At 47.9% G+C, this 8,247-nt stretch overlaps 1 pseudogene; it reads right to left on the reverse strand.

Annotated features, from left to right (window-relative positions):
- Window positions 1-2,393: 2,393 nt before the first annotated feature.
- On the reverse strand, window positions 2,394-6,810 carry LOC149427298 (G protein-activated inward rectifier potassium channel 3-like; annotated as a pseudogene).
- Window positions 6,811-8,247: the final 1,437 nt, after the last annotated feature.

Raw genomic sequence — 8,247 nt, forward strand, 5'->3', positions numbered from 1 at the left:
CAGAAATCTGGAGCAGTGGATTGACATCAAATTCTGCGTGAAAATTGGCAAACGTGCGAGTGAAACTTTCGCTCTGTTATAACAGACTTGTGGTGAACATTCCGTGAAGAAGTCAACTGCTTTTGAATGGCATAGGTCACGGGTGTCAAACTGGAGGCCCTCCAGCTGTTGCCAAACTACAAATCCCATGAGGTATTACAAGATGCACAGTTACAAGCATGACTTCCATAGGCAGAGGCATGATGGGACTTGTAGTTTCGCAACAGCTGGAGGGCCACCTGTTTGACACTCCTGGCGTAGGTGGTTTAAGGAGGGACAGGAAGATGTCCACGATGACGCAAGAGATGGGCAACCAAACAGACAGAGAACAGATGCAGATGTGGAAAATGAAAAGATTACGGGAATCTGTTTGGAGGAAAAGTCGGGAACTCTGGCCTGACAAGTGGATTCTCCACCACGACAATGCTTCTGCACATGATGCTCGCATGAAGTGTTCACGAGTTCCTGACCTAGAAATCCATTCCGAAACTTAACCAACCACCTTATTCCCCTGACCTAGCACCCTGAGATATTTGGCTGTTTCCAAAATTTAAAACATGCCTTAAAAGGACACAGGTTTGATGACATTCCCGACATCCTGCGCGCCGCGACAAAGATACTGTGTAGCGTTCTGGAAAAAAAAATGGATTCCAGGAATGTTTCAGGCAGTGGCGCAGTCACTTCACAAGGGGACTACTTTGAAGGTGACAAGTGTGTAGATTCACAAGGGGACACAAGGTGCTGGTGTATAGGTAAGCATTTTTTTTTCTTCTTACAGTCTATTCCGGGAATTAAATTGTCACACCTCATGTGTACCTTGACTTCATCTTCTGGGAGTCACAGATGACATCATCCAAATGAAACTCCTGCAAGAATTCAATCTAGCCTATTGCATGAGTGTGTTCACGCTCCTGAGGACTCCACCCATGCCTCCTGGAAGCCAAGCCAAGGTAAGTACATATTCATTTTTTTGGGGTTTATTTACAAAATGGCCACTTTCAACCTATCTTTGTTGGCAGGCAGGGGCTGGCCAGAAAAGTGGACCTTCTGTTTGCCATGGCAGGCCTGCTTTAAGATGTATGTGAAGTCAAAACTGGATAGAGTGCGGTAAAGAATCCTATTTTTTTTTCTGCTGCCCTTTTTCTAGTCTTTTCTGGAAGATTTCCCTTCACTTCCTGTAACCGGAAGTAAAAAGAAACCCCTCCAACGTGAGGAAAAATCCCCTCTTGGTTGTCAGAGGAATAGATGTCCTCCTTGGACAATTTCCTCTCTTGTCCTATTCTAGCATTTTTGATTTCCCATCACTCTCAGTTCCAAGCAGCAGTGGTCATTGGACAAAAAGAGAATGTGGATCTCTCCAGCAGGGACGTAGCAATAAAACCCGACTAATATATACTCCATTCAAAATGTAAAAAAAAAGCCCTCTAAGAACTGCAACCATTGCTAAAACTTCACTTGTGGGTGGTCACCCTAATGTTGGATCCCTTGATGTGGTGGCTTGTGTCTCTGGCTACGGTGGTGAGGTTTAAGTCTCCAGCCATTCCACAAGCCCAGAATGAGGAATCACTTTGGACACCTTAAATATCAGTTCAATATGTGGAAAACCCTTCATGAGAAGGTGACCTCATTGATTGACTTTTCTCTGGTAGAAAAAATTTTCTGAAGTCCTCCTTATATCTAAGAAGTCAGCCTACAGTTGAACTAGTCAACAACCACGCAAAACTGAAATATCAGGGCTGGCTTGAGTTGGTCTTCAGCTTCAGCCACAAAAAACTGAAATATCAGGGCTGGCTTGAGGTGGTCTTCAGCTTCAGCCACAAAAAACTGAAATGTCAGGGCTGGCTTGAGTTGGTCTTCAGCTTCAGCCACACAAAACTGAAATATCAGGGCTGGCTTGAGTTGGTCTTCAGCTTCAGCCACAAAAAACTGAAATATCAGGGCTGGCTTGAGTTGGTCTTCAGCTTCAGCCACAAAAAACTGAAATATCAGGGCTGGCTTGAGTTGGTCTTAAACTTCAGCCACACAAAACTGAAATATCAGGGCTGGCTTGAGTTGGTCTTCAGCTTCAGCCACACAAAACTGAAATATCAGGGCTGGCTTGAGGTGGTCTTCAGCTTCAGCCACAAAAAACTGAAATGTCAGGGCTGGCTTGAGTTGGTCTTCAGCTTCAGCCACACAAAACTGAAATATCAGGGCTGGCTTGAGTTGGTCTTCAGCTTCAGCCACAAAAAACTGAAATATCAGGGCTGGCTTGAGTTGGTCTTAAACTTCAGCCACACAAAACTGAAATATCAGGGCTGGCTTGAGTTGGTCTTCAGCCTCCACCATTCTGGGTCCACATTTTTCAGTCACTCTCAGAGGTTTCAGTCGCTGCCATTGAAGTCAAAGCTGCGTTCTTCAGCGATGTTTCCAATCACCCTCCTACTGCGATCTGAAAATCCCTCTCCTGGAGCCCTCCTGTGTTCCTCCTCTTCCTCGTCCCACCTATCTGTCATGGTGTGTCGACGTCCCGTAAAGAAGTCACCATTCTCCCAGTAGAAGCTGAACTCCGAGCCCTCCAGATCCCTCATCTCCTCCATCTCCTTGGCACTGCAGCGTGGTAGCTGGACCTCGAATGTCTTGTGGAAGCGCTTGTAGTCCACACGAAAGGCGCCCTTTTCCAGGGTCATGCAGGGCTCGAAACGGTGACCCCAGATGATTTCATTCTCCAAGTAAGAGCTTTTGGCCTGGCAGGTCATACCTGAAATAAAAGAGATGAGTAAGGATGCAGCTCTGATGGAGTTAGTCCAAAATTTACCTAAGGGATGCGGGGTGATTTATAGATAATCTCTTGTTTTTAAAATATGGACTGTTCCAGACTTGTACTCCCTCATTTCTGCTTGGTAGCTCTTTAGTAAATATCTAGAATTTTTTGTGTCCCTACATAGCACCCTGAAATTTGATCAGTCAATAATAATAATAATAATAATAAATAAATAAAAACAAAGACATCAACTATATGACTGAATCAGCCGTTATCAACCTTTTTACTCCAGAGGAATCCTTGAAATAATTTCCAGTTCTTGGAGAACCCCTGTAAAATTAATCAGGGTATGTGGGAAGAATGTCCCTTCCATTGGTGGTCAAAGTGAAGAACGTTCCTTACAATGGTGACCAGTGGGAAGAATGCCACTTACATTGGTGGCCAGTGAGGAGAATGTCCCTTACATTGGGGGTCAGTGGGAAGAATGCCCCTTACATTGGTGGTCAGTGAAAAGAATGCCCCTTACATTGGTGATCAGTGAGAAGAATGTCCCTTACATTGGGGGTCAGTGGGAAGAATGTCCCTTACATTGGGGGTCAGTGGGAAGAATGTCCCTTATATTGGTTGTCAGTTGGAAGAATGTCCCTTACATTGGTGATCAGTGGGAAGAATGTCCTTTACATTGGTGATCAAAGGGAAGAATGTCCCTTACATTGGTGGTCAGTGGGAAGAATGTCCCTTACATTGGGGGTCAGTGGGAAGAATGTCCCTTACATTGGGGGTCAGTGGGAAGAATGTCCCTTACATTGGTGGTCAGTGGGAAGAATGCCCCTTACATTGGTGATCAGTGGGAAGAATGTCCCTTACATTGGTGATCAGTGGGAAGAATGCCCCTTACATTGGTGGCCAGTGGGAAGAATGTCCCTTACATTGGGGGTCAGTGGGAAGAATGTCCCTTACATTGGGGGTCAGTGGGAAGAATGTCCCTTACATTGGGGGTCAGTGGGAAGAATGTCCCTTATATTGGGGGTCAGTGGGAAGAATGTCCCTTATATTGGTGGTCAGTGGGAAGAATGTCCGTTACATTGGGGGTCAGTGGGGAGAATGTCCCTTACATTGGTGGTCAGTGGGAAGAATGTGCCTTACATTGGGGGTCAGTGGGAAGAATGTCCCTTACATTGGGGGTCAGTGGGAAGAATGCTCCTTACATTGGTGGCCAGTGGGGAGAATATCCCTTACATTGGTGGCCAGTGGGGAGAATATCCCTTACATTGGTGGTCAGTGGGAAGAATGTGCCTTACATTGGGGGTCAGTGGGAAGAATGTCCCTTACATTGGGGGTCAGTGGGAAGAATGTGCCTTACATTGGTGGCCAGTGGGGAGAATGTCCCTTACATTGGGGGTCAGTGGGGAGAATGTCCCTTACATTGGGGGTCAGTGGGGAGAATATCCCTTACATTGGTGGCCAGTGGGGAGAATATCCCTTACATTGGTGGCCAGTGGGGAGAATATCCCTTACATTGGTGGCCAGTGGGGAGAATGCTTCTTACATTGGGGGTCAGTGGGAAGAATGTCCCTTACATTGGTGGTCAGTGGGAAGAATGTCCCTTACATTGGTGGTCAGTGGGAAGAATGTCCCTTACATTGGGGATCAGTGGGAAGAATGTCCCTTACATTGGTGGTCAGTGGGAAGAATGTCCCTTACATTGGTGGTCAGTGGGAAGAATGTCCCTTACATTGGTGGTCAGTGGGAAGAATGTCCCTTACATTGGTGGTCAGTGGGAAGAATGTCCCTTACATTGGTGGTCAGTGGGAAGAATGTCCCTTACATTGGGGGTCAGTGGGGAGAATGTGCCTTACATTGGTGGTCAGTGGGAAGAATGTCCCTTACATTGGGGGCCAGTGTGAAAAATGTTGGACATCTTATTCCAAAACCATGGCCATTCATATGGAGTTGCTCCCAATTTGCAACTACAACAGCATCCACTCTTCTGGGAAGGTTTCCTGTAAGATTTTGGAATGTGTCCGTCGGAATTATTTGCCAAAATAACATTTGTGAGGTCAGGTACTGATGCTGGAGGAGAAGAACTGACTCACGATTAGCGTACCAATTCATCTAAAAAGTGTTCAGTAGGGTTGAGGTCAGGACACTTGAGCTCCTCCATACCAAACTGGTCAAACCATGTCTTTATGAACACAAAAGGGTCTTCACCAAACTGTTACTACAAGGTAGGAAGGGCAAAAATTGTCTTCAATGCCTTAGTATGTTGTAGTGTTACCGGTACCCATCATTAGAAACACCTGAACTCCATCATTTGGAGGTCCACATACTTTTGACCATATAGTATAACTGACCTTGTCACTGCTAACATGCCAAGCTGTCCAAACAGCTTCAGACTGGCTTTATGGTGCTGATTCACTTACCCGTGGCTTCTACAACTCCTTCCAGAATGACGATGATCTCAAACTGGTCTCGCATAAGTTCCTGTGGTCCCATTTCATAAAAAGGACTTTTTTCATCGATCACGTGACAGATGACTTGCGGCTCCACCAGGAATAATCGATCTTCTCCCGTCTCGTAGCCAAGGTTTATTTCTGACTGTTCTAGGGGGAGGAATTCCCCTTCATAGGTCTGTCGTGACTTAATCAGCTTTGCCCGGATTTTGGCGTCCACCATATGGCTGTCTCGTAGGTCACCAATACGGAACATCAAGCAGAGACGCTCATCCCGCGGGCACACCACACAGTTCTGGCTGAAGATCAGTGTCTGGGCTCTCTTCTTGGGGCGGGAAATTTTGACGAACATGCAGCCCACCATGAGAGCGTCAATCATGGATCCAACAATGGACTGGGCCATGACCAGGTAGACCCCTTCTTGGCAGTTGGCCGTAACCATGCGGGAACCATATCCGATGGTACGTTGGGTCTCCACAGAGAAAAGCAAGGCTGATATAAAGCTGTCGACGTTCTGAAAGCACGGGCTCCAGTCGTCATTTTCAAAGTGAAGCAAATCATGGCGCCAAAAGGCATCTAGGTAGTAGATGGTGGCAAAGATCAGCCACGTCACAATGTAGCACATCATGAACACAAAGAGAAACCAGCGGTACTTGAGATCAACTATGGTAGTGAAAATGTCCGACAAGAAGCGCCCCTTCTCTTCAATGCGTCCCAAGTTGACTTGGCATTTGCCGTCCTTTGCCACGTACCTCTGGCGCTCTTTCTGCGTGGAGGCCTTGCCTTGGTGAAGTTCGGCCTCCATTAGTTTGCAACGATGTTTCGGAGTCTTGTCAGGCCCTGTTGCCGGGGCAGAAAAGACCCCGCGGGGTGGCATGTTGATGTAACGAGGTCCGTGAGTAATGTCGGGAACGCTGATGGCATGGCGGGGGTACCAGCGTCCGTTGGAATGTCCGCCATCTTTTAGGGAAGAGCAGCGGTACTTTGGGAGGTCCGAAGAGATGCAGACGCTTTGGCGAGGTCGGGCTGGGTAGGGATAGTTGATGTCTGTGGTGCTCATATGACGTTTGTAGACACTACGAGGCATGATGTCGGGAAGTGGAAGAAGGGGGTGAGTCGGTGGTGGCATCGGGTGAGGAGCCGCTTTGGTCTCTGCTGGATACGTTGGAACCACCACGCATTCTGGCTGCGGAAACAGAAAGGTAGAGTCAGCTTGGTTTTTTTTCCCCCAAGGATCTCAACCACACAAGGGTTCAAATGTTCTGATTTGGTCCTCCATCAACCAATCAATGCAAGTAAACCGAGGAGCCAATGTATTTGCTACTTTCTCTGCACGCTGCTTACCTTCTGTGGAAAGCTACGGTAACGGCTGGTGTCCGTAGGGGGCCGTGGAAGGTACGCCAGGACTTGCCGAGCCTTTATAGGCTGGGCCACGCCCGAACACCTGCCGTTCGGTTCAGGGCCCCCATCTTTATCGGCTCCGGAGCCCTCGGACACGCCAGGCATGCTGATGCTGACAGCCGACTTGACAAGCGGTGGGGTGTGAATGCCACGCTGGTATTCGGTCCGTGTCATCAGGTCTGTGAATAGAAAATTAATTTGAAGGCTCAAAAAAAAATGCAGACATGGATCAGTTTCCTGAAGCCGATTCCCTGGTCAGAAGCAGGGGCAGACTGACAACTCATGGGGCCCCCGGGCCATAGGGGATCATGGGGCCCCTGTGTCCTTGCCCAAACTCAAAAAAGCCTATGAAAAAGGTACCAGGGGCATCTCATGGGGCCCCCTACTGACCCCGGGCCCTCGGGCAGTGCCCAAGTTTCCAAATGGTCAGTCCGCCCCTGGTCAGAAGTAACAAGGTGCAAATGTAGAGCCCTCAAAAGATAACGGGACAAATAACAACATTTTGCTTTAAATATTTACCTTCAATACAAGGATTTTAACCGCAGTATTGTTCTTCTGCCACTAAGTGTCCTCAGTCTGATGGCAAGTATAAGTCAACCCACTTCCTGTGATCCCAGGTCACCCTGGACCCACTCCCTGCCTGGGACTGAACAGTGAAAGGAGAAGCAGCGCAGTGATTTGTTTTCTATGGAGTCAGTACACTTGGAGTAATGTGGGAACTGACAAAAGGATAGCATAAAGCAGTGGTCTCCAAACTGCGGCCCGAGGGCCAGATGTGGCCCTTTGCTTTTATGTGGCCCTTGGGGCACTATTTCAGCCATTGATACCAACAATTTGGCATAATTCCCCCCACTGATGCCAATGATGGGGCACAATTTCTCCCAATGACACCAACAGTGGGGCCCACTGACACCGCTGATGGGGCATAATTCCTCTCACTGACACCAACGATGTGGCACAATTTCTCCAAATGACACCAACGATGGGGCATAATTCCCCCTACTGATACAAATGATGGGACGCTATTCCTCCCAATGACACCAACAATAGGGCACAATGACACCGCTGATGGGGCATAATTCCTCTCACTGACACCAACGATGGGGCACAATTTCTCCCAATGACACCAACAATGGGGCCCACTGACACCAACAATGGGGCATAATTCCCCCTACTGATACAAATGATGGGACGCTATTCCTCCCTATGACACCAACAATGGGGTACAATGACACTTCTGACGGGGCATAATTCCTCTCACTGGCACCAACGACGGGCACAATTTCTCCCAATGACACCAACAATGGGGCCCACTGACACCAACGATGGGGCATAATTCCCCCTACTGATACAAAGGATGGGACTCTATTCCTCCATATGATGCCAACAATGAGGCACAATGACACAGCTGACGGGGCATAATTCCTGTCACTGACACCAACGATGTGGCACAATTCCTCCCAATGACACCAACAATGGGGCCCACTGACACCAATGATGGGGCATAATTCCCCCTACTGATACAAATGATGGGACTCTACGCCTCCCTATGACTTGGTCAGAGCTGCACCGATTTCAAAAGTAGTCCATGCAACACTTTTGGTGCGATTT

Source organism: Staurois parvus, unplaced genomic scaffold (assembly GCF_062004578.1).
Source record: "Staurois parvus isolate SC_StPar_1 unplaced genomic scaffold, SC_StPar_1.0 ptg003908l, whole genome shotgun sequence".
NCBI classification, from domain to species: Eukaryota; Metazoa; Chordata; class Amphibia; order Anura; family Ranidae; genus Staurois; species Staurois parvus.